The sequence below is a fragment of the Halichoerus grypus genome, chromosome 7 (assembly GCF_964656455.1).
Source record: "Halichoerus grypus chromosome 7, mHalGry1.hap1.1, whole genome shotgun sequence".
Classification (NCBI taxonomy): Eukaryota; Metazoa; Chordata; class Mammalia; order Carnivora; family Phocidae; genus Halichoerus; species Halichoerus grypus.
Window position 1 is genome coordinate 134,482,919 of NC_135718.1, and position 19,338 is coordinate 134,502,256.

Genomic DNA, 19,338 nt, shown 5'->3' on the forward strand with positions numbered 1-19,338 from the left:
GTGATGTCACTAACAATGGAAGTTTAGGGAGCACTGGAGTTCCATTCTTCAACTAAAATAATGACTAATCTGGCAAAAACTGAATCAACTTTTGCAGGACACTGGGAATTTATAAGAATCTTAAAACAATCAGGGGAGTGCTTAATGAAAAAAGAATCTGCTAGATTTTGGAAAGAGCATGTTGTGGCATTTTGCTTATGTGCCTACCATCCCCCATTATGTAGCTTAGAGATGGCCATAGGGATGGCAGCTCCTTTTCTTTGTGACGCTTCTTGGTTATCTTTGAAAGTCAGAACAAGAACAGAGACCTTGTTCTCAAGTAATTATGATTATGCATTGGGCCCAGTCTTGTCACTCCCTAATGAATCTGCTCAGGGGCTTGTACTTATTTCATCTTCTTTGGAAACTCTCTCAGGGCTGGAGTGATCTCTCTGCGGCATTTGCTGAAAGCACTGAAAGGCATATAATACCTATTGCCACCTGGCACAAGATACAGAGATAGGACAAGCAGCGGACAGACCAGAAAGCCTAGGGATGAAGGACCTAGGGAAGGAGATACACTAGGAAATAAAGGTTTTAAAGAATTCCTACACCAGGGATTCCAGAAGGCCAAGCACACACTCAGAAAAGATCTAAGACGACCACACGTTTCCTCCACTAGCTGTATTTTAGTCCCTAGGTAAGCAAGAAGTCATGAAGGCTAAGGCAAGATTGTAAATGGTCTGGCTAAGCATTGAAGGAGAGAGAAAAAAATTTGAAGAAAATAGCTTAAAACTTCCAAAATCTGATGAAATACATAAATCTACACATCCAAGAAACTCAAAGAACTCCAAGTGGTATAAAGTAAAAAATATCCACACCAAGAACTATAATCAAACTATTGAAAGACAACAAAAGAGTTTTAAAAGCAACAAGAAAAAATGACTCATCGTGTCCAAAGAATCCTCAGTAAGATTAGTGGCCAATTTCTAATCAGAAACCATGGAGGTCAGAAGGAAATGGAATACCATAGTTAAAGTATTGAGAAAAAACTGTCAATAAGAATTCTGTATCCAGCAAAACTAAGCTTCAAGAATGAAGGAGAAATAAAGACATTCACAGAAAAACAAAAGCAGAGGAAAGTGTTGGCAGTAAACCTGCCTGATGAGAAGTGCTAAAGGGATCCTTTAAGCAAATCAAAGAACACTAGAGAGTGAACCCAACCCATATGAAGAAATAAAGAACACCAGTAAAAGAACATGTATAGGTAAATATAAAAAATCAGTATTAATGTATATTCAGTTTGTAATCACTTTGTTTCTTATATTAATTAAAAATAAATGAATAAATAATAATTATAAACCTATGTTAATGGGCATATAATGTATAAAGATGTAATAATGGTAATTACACACAGAAGAGAGGGAGAGATGGAGCTGCATAAGAGCAGAGATACCTTATACTGTCAAATTTAAGTAGGAACTAATTCAAACTAACTTCTTATAAGTATAGATGTTGACCATATCCCCATGTTAACCATTAAGAAAAAGACTTCAAAAATATACAGAAAAAGAAATGAGAGGAAAATCCAAATGGTGCCCTATAAAAAAAGTAATTAAACACAAAAAGGCAGTAATGGAGGAAAAAAAAGAAGAGTAATTAGATAAAATATACAGGGAAAAAAAAGAAAATGGCAGAAGTCCTTCCTTATCAGTAATTACTTTATACCTAAGTATATATAAGTATATATAGGTCATTGCTTTATATGTAAATGGTTTAAACCCCCCAGTCAAAAGGTAGAGATTTGGCAGAATAGAATTTAAAAAGAAAAAAAAATATTATCCAACGATATGCTCTCTGTAAGATACTTGCTTTAGATCCAAAGACACAAATAAAAGGGAAAAAAATGTAAAATTAAATCCCATGCAAATTAGTAACCAAAGGAGAGCTTACATAGTTATTCTAATATCAGATGAAATAAACTTTAAGTCAAAAATTGTACAAGAGGGGCGCCTGGGTGGCTGAGCTGGTTAAGCATGTGCCTTCGGCTCAAGTCATGATCTCAGGGTCCTGGGATCAAGCCCCACATTGGCCTCCCTGCACAGCAGGGAGTCTGCTTCTCCCTTTGCCCCTTCCCCCTGCTTATGCTCTCTCTCTCTCTCAAATAAATAAATAAAATCTCTATAAAAAGAAACTTAACCGACTGAGCCACCCAGGTGCCCCTCATTTTTGCTTTCCTTATATATATCTACACAGTAAAAGAAATGATCTTTTATTTTTTTTAAGATTTTATTTATTTGAGAGAGAGAGCATAAGAGTGGGGAGTGTCAGAGAGAGAAGCAGACTCCCCACTGAGGGGGGAGCCGGATGCAGGACTCAATCATGGGACTCCAGGATCATAACCTGAGCCAAAGGCAGTCGTTTAACTAACTGAGCCACCCAGGTGCCCCAAGAAATGATCTTTTAAAAATAAAATCAGTTTATGCCATTCCTCTACAAAAATTCTAGTTGCTCCATATTTCATATAGAATAAAATCCATTCTTCTTATATAAAAATATGTAAGGACTTTTATTACATGGTCCTATCAATTTATTAAATAAACATAAGCAGGAAAGAAGACACATGATACAGGATATATTGTGGTTATAGAAGAAATGAAAGTAGGGGGTGATAGTGAAAGCATACTAAACACTCATCTTCCATGGAAGATGCCAGAATATTTAACCTCATTAAATAAAAAAGTAAAGAATTATATTCTTTAAGAATACAAAGGGATTTACTAAGAGAAACAAAAATATCTGAAAGTTTCAACAAAAGACCACTTTTTTATTATAAATTATTTAATAAATGCAAGGTGATTAATCATGCTTAATTTTCAAGTGGTAGGTAACTCCTTGGGTATGAAAAATACATCACAGTATAAGGCAGATTGCCTCCCACTTCATTTTGCAATGCTGGCTTACACTTATTATCACAAGCTGATAAAGGAAATAAAAATCTCAATTTTATTTTAAAAGAATGATAAATTAAAAATGCATGATTAACAACAACAAAAACCCACAAGCATTTAAAAGAATAATGCAGAGACAAATTAGGACTTACTCCATAAATGAAAAGATGATTCAATCATTAAAATATCTATCAACAAAATTCCTTTTATTAAAATATTTAAGAATTAACTTTATGAAGAACCATTAGAAAGAACTTGATTTAGCAGCCATACCTAAGCAATCTTTAAGCATGACAGAGTAGAAAGTTTCCAAGCCCAAATAGTATTGAGGAAGAAACCAAAAGTCAAAGTGTACTTTTATTAAAAAAGATTTTATTTATTTATTTGAGAGAGAGCAAGCACAAGATGGGGGAGGGCCAGAGGGAGAAGTAGACATCCTGCTGAGCAGGGAGCTCAATCCTGGGACTCCGGGATCATGACCTAAGTGGAAGGCAGATGCTTAACCAACTAAGCCACCCAGACACCCCATCAAAGTGTTATAATATACTTCTAATATTTTAATATGTAATTTTAATATACAATTATTAAGGGCAGTTTCATTAAAATCAGGAAACAGGCAAGCACTCTCACTATTTGTTCTCATACTGAACAGTGATGTGGAGTTTCTAACTAAATGCAGTGAGAGACGGCCTTGAAATTAAATTACAAAATCCTGGACAAAAGGAGAGGGCAACATCTTTTTTTTTTTTTTTTTTTTTTTTTGAGAAAAGATGAGATTATATCAGTAGAAACCTAAAGGACTCAACTAAAGATATCAGAATAATTAGAATCCAACTATAAATAATTTTCTTTTTGATATCACTAACCAGAGAGATGGAAGTTGCTAAAATCAGCAAAATTATAAAATGTCACAGAATTAAAAACAAAACAAAACAAAACTCTGTGGGATCACTACCCAATTATGTTAAATGGCAAAACAGGACCAAAAATATAGAGGAATGGGTCAACTTCCATTATGTGAAGACCTAATATTATTAAAATAACAGTTCTTCCCAAATTAATATATGAATTAAATTGCAATTGCTCCTTCCATGCTTTTGTATTCTTGGAAGTGGGTGACAGGAATTTGACAAATTGATTTCTCTAATTATGAATCTCAATCACAGGACTCCATTTCCCTGGATGGTGATCAGTTAAACAATGAGCTTATGAACCATTTCTGGCCAATTAGACATGAGAGAAAGCCTGTTTGGGTGAGACTTCTGAGAAAGTATCCATCGTTCCTAAGATATAGGGGAAAGTAGCCTCAGCCCCATCTTCCTAAGGATGTTCCTATGTCCAGAAATGATAGGTATTATCCCCTCGAAAACCCTCTGAGGATGAAGTTAACAAACAGGATGGGAACACAAAGAAGACGTAAGAACTACTGCTGATGAAAAAGAATAAATTTCCTTAGAGTAGGGGGATGGGGTAACTTGGTAATGGGCGTTAAAGGGGGGCACTTGGATGTAATGAGCACTGAGTATTATATGCAACTGATGAATCATTAAATTCTACCCTCAAAACTAATACTACACTATATGTGAACTACCTTGCATTTAAATAAAATCTTGGAAAAAAAAGAATAAATTTCCTTATCATTTAAGCCAGTTTGAGTCAAGATTATTTGCTACTGACACCATCTCAAAAGACATAATTGAATTGCAGATTTGAAAAGCAATACAAGTAAATCTAAACAGTGGACCTGAAATGTGCTAAGAGGCTATCAGTCAAGAAGCTTGGAACTAGATAAAATAGATCCTTATAAAGGCAGAAAATGTTGAGATATAACTCTGAAAATAGCTACCAACAAAACAGTATGATTGAGGTCAATTCATATTCATGCAGCATGAGAAGCACAGTTTTGTTTAAGCTGCATAATTTTATTGTTTTCTTATTTTATAGATAAAGTTGTTCATGTGCACATCTGTGTGCCATGAGATACCAAAAGCCTACAGAAAAGGTTTGCTAGACTAAAATAGAGAAAATAAGTTCAGCATCTCCAAACTGGGCTTGCTCTTCCTTTTTATCTCTTGATTAAAAAAAGAAAAAAAAACCTGAGAATGCTTTAATGGAATATGTCTTAGGGATGGGTAAGGGGATGAACTAACATGGGATTTACAATGTAAATCAGGGAATGGTGTGACTATGTGGAAATCATATATACCTTTATGAAAGTTCATACATGGGATCTGAACTAAGAATTTGCATGGTCTGTCCTCAATGTGTTCATCAGTATAGCATGTAAAGATATTTTCTGAAGAAACCATGAGTTAAAATAGTTTTTGTTTTCACAAGATTAACATAAAATCACTGGGATGCTGCTTCTACCATGGGATGGTGGAAGGATATTCCTTAAAGCAGTTACAGAAATCACTTGGCAGAAAAATTATATTTCCAAAACAATTAAGACTTTGTTGCAATCAATCACTTGCATTGATGAATCTTTGTGAATGCATAACTCTGTTTCAGTGGAAATGCAACCTTAGTGGTAAATTCTCTGCCTGAGGATGATAGACTCTAGAGAATTCATTATTAGTTGATTCTATTTTTAAATGAAAATTGATTAGCCACCCTTGGGAAAAGATACTATATACTTAGTCAAAATTAATTGGACTTATAATAAAAATGTCCCTTTAAGCTTAAATAGCATTATAAATTGTTAAGGATTCAAAGATATTAAAATAAAAGGTACATACAAAATAAAAGTAAGGTATACAAGTAGCAAAATAACAGTGATAAAAGAACTGGAAGAGGGCTTCTGTATCATTATATTTTATGTTTTTTATAATAAATGATAAACAATCCTTTTAAAATTTTAATTCCAAAAGAAATATTATACTTCAAAATGACACAGTGCATATTATATATAGGTATATTTGCCAAGTTTTATAATGACCTGGAAGTTTTACTGCTTTGTTTGTAAAATGATTGGAATAAAATTAAATTTCAACTGTGAGCTTAATTCCATTGTCTTTACTCACATATAGATTCTCATGACTACATTTAATTAGATTCAGTATGTTAAGTGAGTATTAAAAGAATAACTTTAAAACAAACTAAAAATGTGAAACTCTAAAGCAGAAGCTAATGTAACCTGGGGACAGAAAAACACGGCATAAATGTAGAAAATCCTTTCACTGCTCTGCTCCAGTGAAGCCTAAAATGCGAAGAAACATGAACTGAGTTATCTAAATATAAAGTTCCATTGATATTCTGAACTGCTATAGTTTGTGAATTAAATAATCATTTTATTTTAAGAAGTATGCTAATTAAAAAATTGGTAAAAGTCTTACAAGTATTCCACCCTACTGCTACCCATAGAATTAATAACAGTCTGTGCTGGAAAAGTTTTTAAATTAATGAACACTTCTTTGTAGTAGAATTTTCATTATTAAGCTAGTTTGAATAGGTTATCTCCCTTTAGCTCCTGTGAAAAGCAAAGTGTTTGGTTTGGGAGTCAAATGTCCTGTCCAGTCACAAAAGTCCCCGATTCTGTACCTTTAACAAGTTAAACATTTGGCATCTCATACATATAGCCATGGACCAATTTTGCAGTGCCCTGAGAATTACTAAAGTTTCTAATGAATGTGAAGACTATGCTAGCATGAAGAATTAATTATTATTTTATTTGATTTTTATTTTTTTAAAGATTTTATTTATTTGAGAGAGAGAGAGAGAGAGAATGAGTGGGAGGCAAAGGCAGAGGGAGAAGCAGACTCCCTGCTGAGCAAAGAACCCACGTCGATCCCAGGACCCTGAGATCATGACCTGAGCCAAAGGTAGACGCTTAACCGACTGAGCCACCCAGGTGCCCCACTAACTATTATTTTAAATGAAACTTTAATCAAATATTTTATTTACTTCAGGTTATGAAGAATAAAACACCAAAGTTAAAAATGATTTTAGGGTAGCTATTATTTGTTTGTATGTGGGGCTTCTTACAAAGAAAACCTATAATATAACAGCCCTTGTCATTTCACTAATTCAACCTCTTTACCTGTTGCTTTGGTGCTACCAAACACTATACATCACATCACACTCCTTTACTACTTTAACTAATGATGCTTGGAAGTGCCAGTGTTGGCTAAATTATCTCAAAAAGTCAAACCAAACAAGCACATATGGTCATTTTTACTTTATCTGTGTATAAACAACATCTAGTAGTAAGCCGTAAAAGCAAATGTAGACATATGACAGAGATTCAGTGAATGAAGTGTACTAAAACACATGTGCAACATGGTGTTTTCAGATCATGTCAGGGCAATCTACCCAAGAAGTGACACAACTTAACAAGAAAGTCACTATAAATACGTTGTTGATCTCAGGAAGACTTGACATCATCACAAATCTAGTCCCCTCATTAGGAAAAAAAAAAAAAACACCTCAAAGTCCTTGCCTTAATATGAAGAAGGTCACTAGCAGAATTTTTGTAACAATAACCTTTTTAGCTAAAATTATGCATTATCTGTCAGCCTTGAGCTAAGCACTCTACATGTATTGCCTCATTTAATGCTCATAACAGTTTTCTGAACCTGTTCTGTTACCATCTTCATTTTATATATGAAGAAAATGAGATTGAGAGAAATTAAATAATTGCTCAAGGTCATGCAGCTCTGAGAATACAGAATAGAAATGTAAAATCAAAATGGAATGTCATTAAAAAATAATATGTCAAAAATATGATGCTATTAAATTTCAATAAAGCCTAAAGAGATCTATTGCATCCAATCAAGCCTTGCAACTTTAATAGTAACCAGGGAAGCATTGAGAAACCTATCTCAATGGAAGGAAATATATTAGAGTTTAACTGTTTACAGAGCAGGTATTAAGAAAATAGAAGAGTCATCATATATACCTTCTGGTGAGGTAGGATCTTCCTGAAATCATATGGTGTCTAGATCCTGTGCCCTTACATAAAATCTATACCCAGTACACAATCATATACCAAACCAGATCTTTAACCCCATCCTCCATCTGAGATAATAAAATTAGTCCTACTAGTTGAGTTAGTAACTCATTGCCTCCCACTCATTCTTTCATATCTTTGCAACCTGAAAAGATAAAGACTTAAATATAAAGATGAAAGAGTATATCAAGTCCATAATGCAGATATTTCCATGTAAGAATAAGAATAATATATGTGTATTTAGGCACAGTGTGGCAAAATTAAAACAAATCTGGAGTATTAGGGCATCTGCGAGATTAGACTTGTGACTCTTACTTGAAGTATGGAAATGACTTTATATTTCTTATTTGATGTTGAAAGAGGTAAGATAATGTGTCTAATTTTGTAAATAGTATCAGAATACTTAGAATTTAATGTCCTAAGTTTAATTTATTCCATTTAAAAGACTTGCTTGAATGTTTAGGTAAAGTTTCCTTGTAAGGACCTGTTTGGCATTTGAAGTACTAAAAAAGAAAATTGAAATCATTAAATGTGTAATGGAACTTTTAAGTGTTAGAGGCAATTTAATTACTCAAGATTATGAATAAGACTACTTATTAAATCAGCCCAATTTTAATCAAACATTAATCAAGGATCAAGAAAAAGTGATTGTGCTACTGTTTATACAAAGATTACTAGATTTATAAACAATATAAAAGTAATAAACAGGCAACCCCCCAAAAACAAAAAGTAAAGCGGTATGGCTTAAAGCCATACATATGTAAAATAAAACTCTATAAATATTCAAATAAATCAAAGTTAGAAGGGGAAAGAGGAACAGGGAAACTCAAGCAAAGGGTACAAATAGAGAAAATAGTGAAATTACAGATTACAATCCAAACATATCAATAATTTAATTATCAACGGCATAAGTACTCTAATTGAATGGCAAAGCTTGTGGAAATAGATACATGAACCAATTATATGCTATTTAGGAAACTCAAATATAAAGAAACAGGATAAAAATAAATAATGGGGAAAATACATAACATGCAACAGTAAGTATAAGAAGTCTGGAGTGCTTACACAAAACACATATTAAATATAAAGACATAAATACGTTAAAAGTAAAATGATAGAAAAAGATATACACAGGGGTACATGGATAAAACAGTATCATTTTCATAGCAACAAAAATATGAAATCCATGGGGGTAAATATGAAAAAAGATGTAAGAAACCCACACATTGACAACTAAAAAACACTGCTAAGAGAAGTTAAAGAAGGCCTAAACTAAAGAGGGAGATACACTTTTGTTGTGGGTCAGAAGACTCAATATTGATATGGTGTCAATTTTTCCCTTATTGATTCCTTGATTCAATGTAATCCCAATCCAAATCTCAGCAGATTTTTTTTTTTTGTAGAAATTGGAAAACTAGAACTAAAATTGATAAGATAATGCAAAGCACCTAGAACAGCTGAAGAATAGCAGGAATAATTTATTTTTCTTAAAAAAAAGCAAACAATTTTGTGTTTGCACACAGATAGGCCAAATAGATTAACAAACTCATATACAAATGAACAGATTTTTTGACAAAGTTTAAAAATAAATCAGAGAATATTTTTTCAAAAAAGGTGCTAGAACTGGATTTCCAATATTCAAAAGGAAAAAAAAGAATTTTAATCCATACTTCATACCAAATACAAAAATTAGTTGAAAATGAATTTCATACCTAAGTATAAAATTAAAACTCTAAAACTTCAGAAGAAAACACGGTAGATATATATTAGATATGTTTACTTCAATTAGGCAAAATTTCTTAGCTATGACACCACAACATAGTCCATAAAAGAACAAATTTATAAATTAGACTTCATCAAAATTAAAAGCTTCTGGTCCCCAAAAGACACTAAAAATATGAAAGACAAGTGAAGGCAGTGATAAAATATTTGTAAGGGACATATTTGATAAAGGGACATATTTGATAAAGGGACATATTTGATAAGAACTCTCAAAATTCAGGAATAAGAAAACAAACCCAACTGGGGAGGGGAAGAATAGACAAAAGATGTGGACAGACACTTCATGAAAGAAGATAAACAGAAGAGAAATGCCAACATAGAAAAGATCCTCAACATCAGTAGACACTGGAAAAATGCAAATTAAAACCAGAATGAAGTACCACTATACATCTACTAGGATGTTTAAAAGTGAAAACACTGACTATTTGAAATATTGGTGAAGGGCGCCTGGGTGGTTCAGTCAGTTAAGCATCTGCCTTCGGCTCAGGTCATGATACCGGTGTCCTGGGATCCAGCCCCACATCGGACTCTCTGTTCAGTGGGGAGCCTGCTTCTCCCTCTACCTCTGCCTGCCGCCCCCCCCCCCCGCTTGTGCTCTCTGTCAAAATAAATAAATAAAACTTAAAAAAAAAAAAAGAAATATTGGTGAAGTTATGGAGGAACAGAAACTCGCATACACTGCTGAGAGAAACGTAAAATTGTATAAATGTTTTGGAAAAGAGGCTGGCAGTTTCCTTAAAGTTAAACCATACATCTACCATACAATCTATCCATTCCACTCTAAGGTAGTTACCCAGGAGAACTGTTAATATCCTAAATAGGAAAAAACCCAAGTGTCCATCAAGCAGTAAATAGAAAAACAAATTTCAGTATATCCATACAATGAAAAACTATTTAGCAGTAGAAAGGAATAAACTGCCCATATATCAACAACACAGATGAATTTTAAAATAAGTCTGCTGAGTGAAAGGAGCCATACACACACACAAATACATAGCATATAATTTCATTTACTTAAAATTCTAGAGAAAGCAAATTAATCCATTAGAACAGAAAGCAGACTGTGGTTACCCAGGTAGGATACGTAGGGAGAGTATGGAATGGGAGGGAGGGATAACAAAATAGTGTAAGGAAAGTTTTTAGGATGACAGATATATTCACTATCTTGAATATGGTAACGGTTTCATGAGTGTACACCATATTAAAGCTCAGCAAATTGTACACTTAAATATGTAAAGTCTATTTTTTTTTATTTCAGTAAGAGGAGAGTCAATACACAAATCAGATTATCTACTATAGAAAAAGGAAACTGATCCAATTTTCTTCTAATCTATTTGTAAAAAAAAAAAAAGAATGAAATCTAGATTGAATATAGTGTTAATAGGAAATAATTTAATTTGAATAAGCAATAAATAAATACTATTAAAAGCTACAGGTACATATATTTTCCTTAATTTATTTTCTCCCTTTATAAAAAATATTTTAACATCATGAATATTAATTCATTTTCTGTAAATATATGTTGCATCTATTTCCCATGTTTTCTTTCAACTTTATAATTTCATTTTTAAAATTTTATTATACTATTCACAAAGGAGAAATAAACATTTTAAAAACTATAAAAATACAGAAAACATGGAATAATAGAGCATAATTTGGAATAAAGAAAGCCTTTTACATCTACACAAACATCCCAACATTTTAAAAGAAAAATTTAACTAAATAATTAAAAGCTCAGAAGTAGACCTCTTAGGGATTTATTTTTATGTAGTATGAAATAAGAATCTAAAATCTTTTTCTGTAATTCTAATTGTCATTTAATAAATTCTCATACATGCGTGGCTCTATTTCCATACTTTTCATTCTGTACTACCAGATTTATTTATATCTGCAACTGGCTTATTAATATATGTTTATATAAAATTTCATAGTAATTAAATTAGTTCCCAGTCATTGTTATCCTTTTTTCAAAAAATTACGTGGCAATTTATTCACCCAGATAAATAGTGTATAATTGTCAAGCTTAAGAAAAAGCACTACTTTGAATTTTTATTAACTAATTAAAAAAGACTGACATATTTAACATGTTTTGTTTTCCTAACCTGGAGCATCAATTATTGGAGTTGTCTCCATGCATTCAATGAAGTAAAGCCAGTTTTTTCATGTTGTCATCACTTCACATATAACTCTAAATAGTATTATTAAATGCACTTGAATATCATATTTAATAAAATTGGAAAATATCGTTTTGGAAATTGAACAAAATTAAACCCACCACCACCACCAAGAAAAAGAAGGATGAGTTATCTTTAGAGAAGTTATATGCTTCCTATGCAAAACCTAATTCCAAAAAGTTCTAAAACGCTATTTTATTTTTTTTTAAGATTTTATTTATTTATTTGACAGAGAGAGACACAGCAAGAGAGGGAACAAAAGCAGGGGGAGTAGGAGAGGGAGAAGTAGGCTTCCCATTGAGCAAGGAGCCCAATGTGGGGCTCGATCCCAGGACCCTGGGATCATGACCTGAGCCAAAGGCAGACGCCTAATGACTAAGCCACCCAGGCGCCCTTCTAAAATGCTATTTTAAAAATAATAGTATTATTGGAATTATCTGTACTAAATTGTCCTTAGCAAATTACTTTGTAGATGAAATTTCTTTTATGCAACCATACATATACCGGCATGTTTATAAAGAAAACCAAAATTAGTATCTTTACTTTTGCACTTTATAAATCTTTGTATCTCCCAAGACCTTTGGGGTAGTAATATATTCTAAATAAAAAACACAAAGAAATTTTTGTGATTTTTTTGTTTCAACATATGAAGCCCTCTGTCATGTAGGCTGAGAAGGTTAGCACAATCTTCTCTCTGTAAACTGCCTCCTAAGAAAATAAATTAACTACCAACTGTAGCTCTAAGAGTTTCAGAAACAAAATGTGTAACTCTGAAAGGCCCCATTGCAGTAAATGTCCTCTAAACACAGAAAAATAATTGGTGAGTGACTGATCAGGTATGGTGTAAGAAAATACTTCACTTCCTGAATGCTAAGTTACGAAGTTTTGATCTTGTTCCTTGTTTTCCCCTAGTGACTCCAATAATGTGGTTTCATCTCTAGTAGAAAGGAGGCTGACTTTTTTCCATCTAATCTATAGTATCTTTTGCTATTGTGTACAGTGTCATTTTGCCATCATTCAATACACAGAAGCAGATGCCCTTTGCTCCCATATCCCACTTTCCATTGTACCTGCTGCAAATTTTTCAGTGATTCTTTTTATGGGCTCAAGACAATTTCATTCTATCAGCCTTTCCTTTTCATGAGCATTCAGGGAATACAATAAGACAGGGCACAGTGCAAGGAGACAGAAAGTAAGGCATTATATTCTGAGATGTTAAGTCAACAGTAAGTTAAGTAAGAGACAGGTAGAACTTAGGGCAACATTTACTCTAGTGCTCCCAAAAAAAGTAGATTGACAGTTGATACATATTATTTAGGAAAACTTTCTTCTTACAGAATAAAAAGAAAAGCAAGAATTGTGGACAGAATCACTAGAGTTGGCACCATTTTCCATCCAATTCTATTTCTCCTTATTCCATAGCAATAAGGCCTTAACTGATCAGATAGTTATCTAGTTAATGTAGCTTCTCTTTCAGCTACTGGTGGGGATGTAATAAAGTTTTAAACAATGGTATGTGAGGGGAGATGATGCTTGTAATTTGAGTAATTTGCTTAAAAGAAAATTACCTGAGACGCCTGGGTGGCTCAGTCAGTTAAGCATCAGACTCTTGATTTTGGCTCAGGTCATGATATCACCATCGTGAGATCAAGCCCCACTCTGTGCTCAGCATGGAGTCTGCTTGGATTCTTTCTCCCCTTTTCCCTCTGCCCCTCCCCCTGCCCATGCTTGCTTGCTGTCTCTCTCCCTCAAATAAATAAATATCTTCCTTCCTTCCAAAGAAGGAAGGAAGGAAATTACCTGACCTTCCCTTCCTCACTTACCCTTTCTCTCAGACTGAAACATGGTGTGGTAGTAGTCTAGCTCTGACTTGATAAGGAAAACATTCTTTGAGATGAACAGATCGAAGGAAACTGGGTTTCTGAATGGTCTCATAAGGTCGAGCCCCTGTCGGTCTAACTAACTTCCAAACTGTTATGGAAGAAGAACTAAATTTCTATATTATTTAAGCAACTGTATTTTGGGGTCTTTGTTTTATCAGCGTAGGCTTAACCCTAACTGAAACAGCGGCTTACATATAAACCTGACACCTACCTTAAAATGTGAAAAAATGTGTGTTAACACTCAAATTGAGTGTGAGAATACAATCAAGGGTGACCAAACAGAAAACAAAAGGGGGAGTATGAAAAAAAGTTTTGGCAATCCTATATATATGAGAAAATAATATTTTTTAAAAGATTTAATACCAAAACCTAAAGAAAACATCTAAATCATTTGTATAAGCTATCAGAAAAATATAAATAAAAAACTGGACTGTAAGACGCAGAAAATAAAATATGAAATGCCGAGTGCCAGACTGGTACATAAAATGAGATGCAAGGAGAGCTGACTGAAATAAGCTGGAATCACAAAGAAACTAAATTTTAAATTAGATTTCAATCTACTTATTGAAAGTTTTAAAGAATTGGAATCTCATCACAGAAAATACAATCAGTTATGCAGAGCAAAATGGATAATGAGATTTAAATGATGGAACAAAGTAAGCATTTTAAAATTAGAAAAGTCAACAAAACTAACTATAAATGCATAAGAGAAAACCTCACTAAGCTGAAAGAAAAACATGATGGTAAATCTTTTTCGAGTTGCATGTTTAAAGAATAAATTTCTACAGGGACCAAAAAAAGAGAAAACAGATGGGCTATTTACAAAGGAATGAAAATTAGGCCTTATAAACATCTAATACTATATCCAAATGAAAAAAAACAACAATTGAATGATGGTTAACAGGGACAGAAAAAAGTATGGAGAAAATAAAAAATATATATATACTCACTGAAGCTATCATTTTTCTGTGAAGATACTGGAATTATATTCACTGATACATAAAGGTTCAGAAAATATGCTCTGCACCGACTCTATGAAAATTACTTACAGACACTCTTGTCTATCTTGAAATGAATCAAATAATAGATTTTAAAAGACTAATCATCTATACCATTAAAGTATTTTTTTAGTTAGGGAAAGAAAGAAAAAGAAGTAAAAGAAATGAGATGAGGATGTGTACTTTTAGAACAAAACATTAATGACAATAAGATAGGAGAAACCAATGACAGCTTGAGAAAATATCTGAACCCCAAAGTCCTAAAGGAGGCAGAATGCTCAAATTGAATACAGAGGACACCCAAAGACATGTTGCTATCCATGCCATTTCCTCACAAAAGAAATCTGTGGTAATTGTGCTTGATTACAGAAGGAACCATACATGTCTGCAATATTGGGAATGTTTTGTGTATGTGGACTGGACCGGGGTGCACATTGTTCCCAGAGTGCTCCAGATAGACTTAGGTAGTACTTAGGTAGCCCTCGTGGCTCGGCATAGATAAGTGATGAATAACAACTTCAAATCTTGCAAAATGTATTATCTTCTATATTTTTGCAAGAATTGCTGGGGAGCTGACAAACCAAAGAGGATATTGTTAACTCTTAAGCTAAAATACAAAGTATCTCTAAATAGACACTGTGAATGCTTTCTTTTTTTTTTTCTTTTTTTTTTTTTAAAGATTTTATTTATTTATTTGACAGAGAGAGACACAGCGAGAGAAGGAACACAAGCAGGGGGAGTGGAAGAGGGAGAAGCAGGCTTCCCGCAGAGCAGGGAGCCCGATGCGGGGCTCGATCCCAGGACCCTAGGATCATGACCTGAGCCGAAGGCAGACGCTTAACGACTGAGCCACCCAGGAGCCCCGAATGCTTTCTTTTTTAATGCAAAAGATAAAAAAGGATTTTTAAAAAAAGAACAAAAACAATTTTTAAATGTACCTAATAATCTATATAATTAAGTTTTACAAAATGGAAGTTTAGGGATAATTAGGTTTCCAATTTTCTATAAAGGACAGCCAAAAGTTCTTGATTTCTTATTGGATGTAATGCGATTAAAGTCCCCTACTAGGCAAAGAACGTTACACTGATCTGAAAGTCTTAACACCTTCTGTTATTATATTTAAAATTCTAGACTATTCTCCTTCTTAAAGCACTCTTTCCCCTGGTATTCTGCTACATCACACCCTCTTGGCTTTCCTTTCTTCACCAGTTCTTTCCTATCTTCTTGACCAATGGCTAGTAACTGTGTAAACCTGGCCTGTTTTTGTTGAAAAAAAAAAAAAAAGTTTCATTTTAAAAAACGAACAGCCCTGTTTATATGTTAACATATTATCTATGGCTGCATTCACGTTGCAATGGTAGAACTGAGTAGTTACAACAGAAACCATATGGCCTGCAAAATTTTAAAACATTTCCTGTCTAGCCCTGTGCAGAAAAAAATGTACTGGTCCTGCTCTTCATGATTATCATTCCTCAGTTTTGTCCTGAGCCTTCCTCTCTTCTTCTTCTGTATACCCTCCCTCATCATTTAATCTACTCTAACCACTTCAGTACTTCCAACTCACAAGCCTGCACCTGCAGGCCAGACCTCTCCCCTTACCTTCAGACCCCCATGTCCAACACTCTTTGGGACGCATCGATCTGAATGTTTTCCAGTTTTCTTGTTCTCAGTGCATCCAAAAATAAACTCATCATCCTCTTTCCACCAAATCCTGACATTCTTATTTCTCAGGAAATATAATCACCGCTTACTTGATTTTTAAATAATAGGAGAAACTTTGCTGATGACTCCTTCTCCCCCGATCACACATTCATTCTGGTATGATGCCATATCACCTCAAATCCTTCAAATTTTCCTCCATATACCACCGTAGCCCAAAATACCATCATGTCTTCTCTGGATTACTGAAACACTCTTTAATTGATATGCATATGGTCTTTCTTTTCTCTAATCCTATCTTTACATTACACCAACATTATTCTTTAGACATAAACACCAAATCAATACTTGTGTTTCTACTATAGTACCTGATATTTAATAAGTGATCAGTGTTTTTGCATGAATAAGTAAATGAATGAATAATGGTAACTACAATATGTTAAAAGGAATAGAAGAAACAATAAATAGGTCTGAGTCCACATGCTCACAATCAGGGGGGCAGGGCAGGGTGGTAGAAATTAAAAACTCTCATTTCATAGTAAAAAATATTATATAAAATAATATAGCAGAGATTTCAAGCACATCAACAAATCTGCTTATTCTTCTTTTTGGGCACAATTTCCCATTTTTGTTTTCCCATTTTTGTTTTCGTTCTTGATTTTTCAGTTATATTTGGATATATAAAATATTTCTAATCAATAGAATGTGAGAGGGAGTGAAAACTGTCACTTAGAGGCCTCATCCCTTAACACTTCCCATTTGTGAGCTTCCATGCTCTTTCCCCTTCCTATTTGATGCAAGAAAATAATGACAAGTTTGGGATATTCATGTTTAAAATAGCAGAGGCAGAAAGAGAAAAAGAAAGACCCCCTGAATTTCTGAATCACCACTTAAAGGGAAAATACCTCATCAAGAAGACTCTGGTAGGCTGAATAATGATCCCCCCAAATATGTCAGGCACTAATCCCATGAACCTGTGAATTTTAGCTTATATTACAAAATGGACTTTCCAGATAAGATTAAGGATCTTGAAATGCAGCATTAGCCTATTTATCTGGGTGGGCCCAAGGTAATCACAATGATCCTAAGAGGGACACAAGAGGACACAGAGTCAGAGCAGAGGGCATTGTAATGATGGAATGAGAGGAAGAAAAAGGAAAGTAATGTGGGACCATGATCAGGGAATGAAATGGAAAATGCTAGGAGTGGATTCTACCCTAGAACCTCTAGAAGAAGCCAGAACTGCTGACACTTTGATTTTAGTCCTGTAAGTCTCATTTTGGATTTCTGATCTTTAAAACTGTAAGAGAATGAATTTCTGTCACTCCAGCCACTAAGTTTGTGGTAATTTATTGATTTTGGCAACATGGGGTCCTTGATGACTACCCATGAAAGATCAGAAATGGGTTTCAAGATGGAGCTAGATGGAGACAGTGTGTAAGGAAATCTGAGGAAGTGGAGACTGCAAGTACAAATAACGTTTTCATAAAAAGTGAGGATTGAATGAAAAAAATGAATTTATATTGGTGGATGCTGGAGCATATACGGACTCTGAGGATGACCATTCATTCAGGAGGGAGAAAAAGATGATGCAGGGCAGAGTGGAAATGGCTGGAAGAGAAAAGTCCTTAAAAAGAAGAAAGTGGATCTGGTTAGAACTGAGTGAGAATACACTGGCCTTGATAAGAAGAGGGACACGTGCTCTTCTTCAAGACTGTAGGAGAAGATGCACACAGGGGTTTACAGATGAATAATCTGCTGATAACAAGGTGAGAGCCTTTACAAATGAGAGGTTCTATTTTCCCCAGGAAGGAAAAAGCATCAGCTGAAATTACATATAGAGTAAGAAGTTTGATAAGTTATGAAAGAATAGGATGTTCATGAGCTTACAGAGAAAGTTAGTCTTGTTTCGAAATTGACAATTATGCATTTATAATGACTTCAACATGGTTGTGTGTGTGTGTGTGTGCGTTTACTGTTTTGTTTTCTCCAACAATATTTAGCAATACAGGTGCGAGCATAGAGAAGGCACAGGTTTGGGCTCATGGAAGCCTGCTGAGTTAAGAGAAGGAAAAGGAAAGACATTTCAGAATATTTGCAAAGGAGTAATAAGTGGCAGTAATAAGTACTAATAATCATCACAAATCATGGACTCCAGATTTAAAAAGAAGAGCAAATAGAAGGGGGTGGTAGATAAAATGAAAATGTTACCAATAAATTCAAGATATCCATAGGATTGCCCAAACAAAGGATCTTCATGGTCAAGTGTCTACAAAGAGGGCCTGAGTTACAGTGGAAGATGCAGGAAAGACAAACAAATAAAAAGGCAGAACATGGCAGTTGATAGGATGTGTTTAAAGCTTATGTATTCCCGGTGGGAACTTCTCTCAGTAATGTGGGGTGGAGGACTTTGAAAGGATATTTTGAGCACCCAATGTTAGAACCTACAAAGAGCAAGTAAGAGCCAGAGGAACAGAAATACAGTATATTACTACTGTTTGACCTCATCTTAAATTTCTCTAAAAATTCGAAATACATATGCATGAATGCATATGCCCATGTTGGGATGATTACGATGTAATAAATGACCCATCTGGCTTCTCACACTAGCACTCAAGACCTTGATAAACTTGCCCTGTTACAATATCTGTTCCTAAACTTTTATATGAGAAACCTTACTTGTTAACACACCCAGAGAAGATCCATTAACCAAGTTGATAAAATCAGAATGAAATATAAAATACATATATTTTATATTTAAGTATATATACTTAAAGTAAATATAAAATCAGAATGAAAATATAAAATGAAAAGTATTAGAATACTAACGATCAAAGCATTCCCTCCCTAAAGGAACACCGACATTGGATAAGGGGAAAAAAAAGATTTTATAATCATACAATTAGGACAAGTGCAAACAGGCAAAAGAACTATTTAAGAGTACCTTCTGGTTTTTATTTTGAA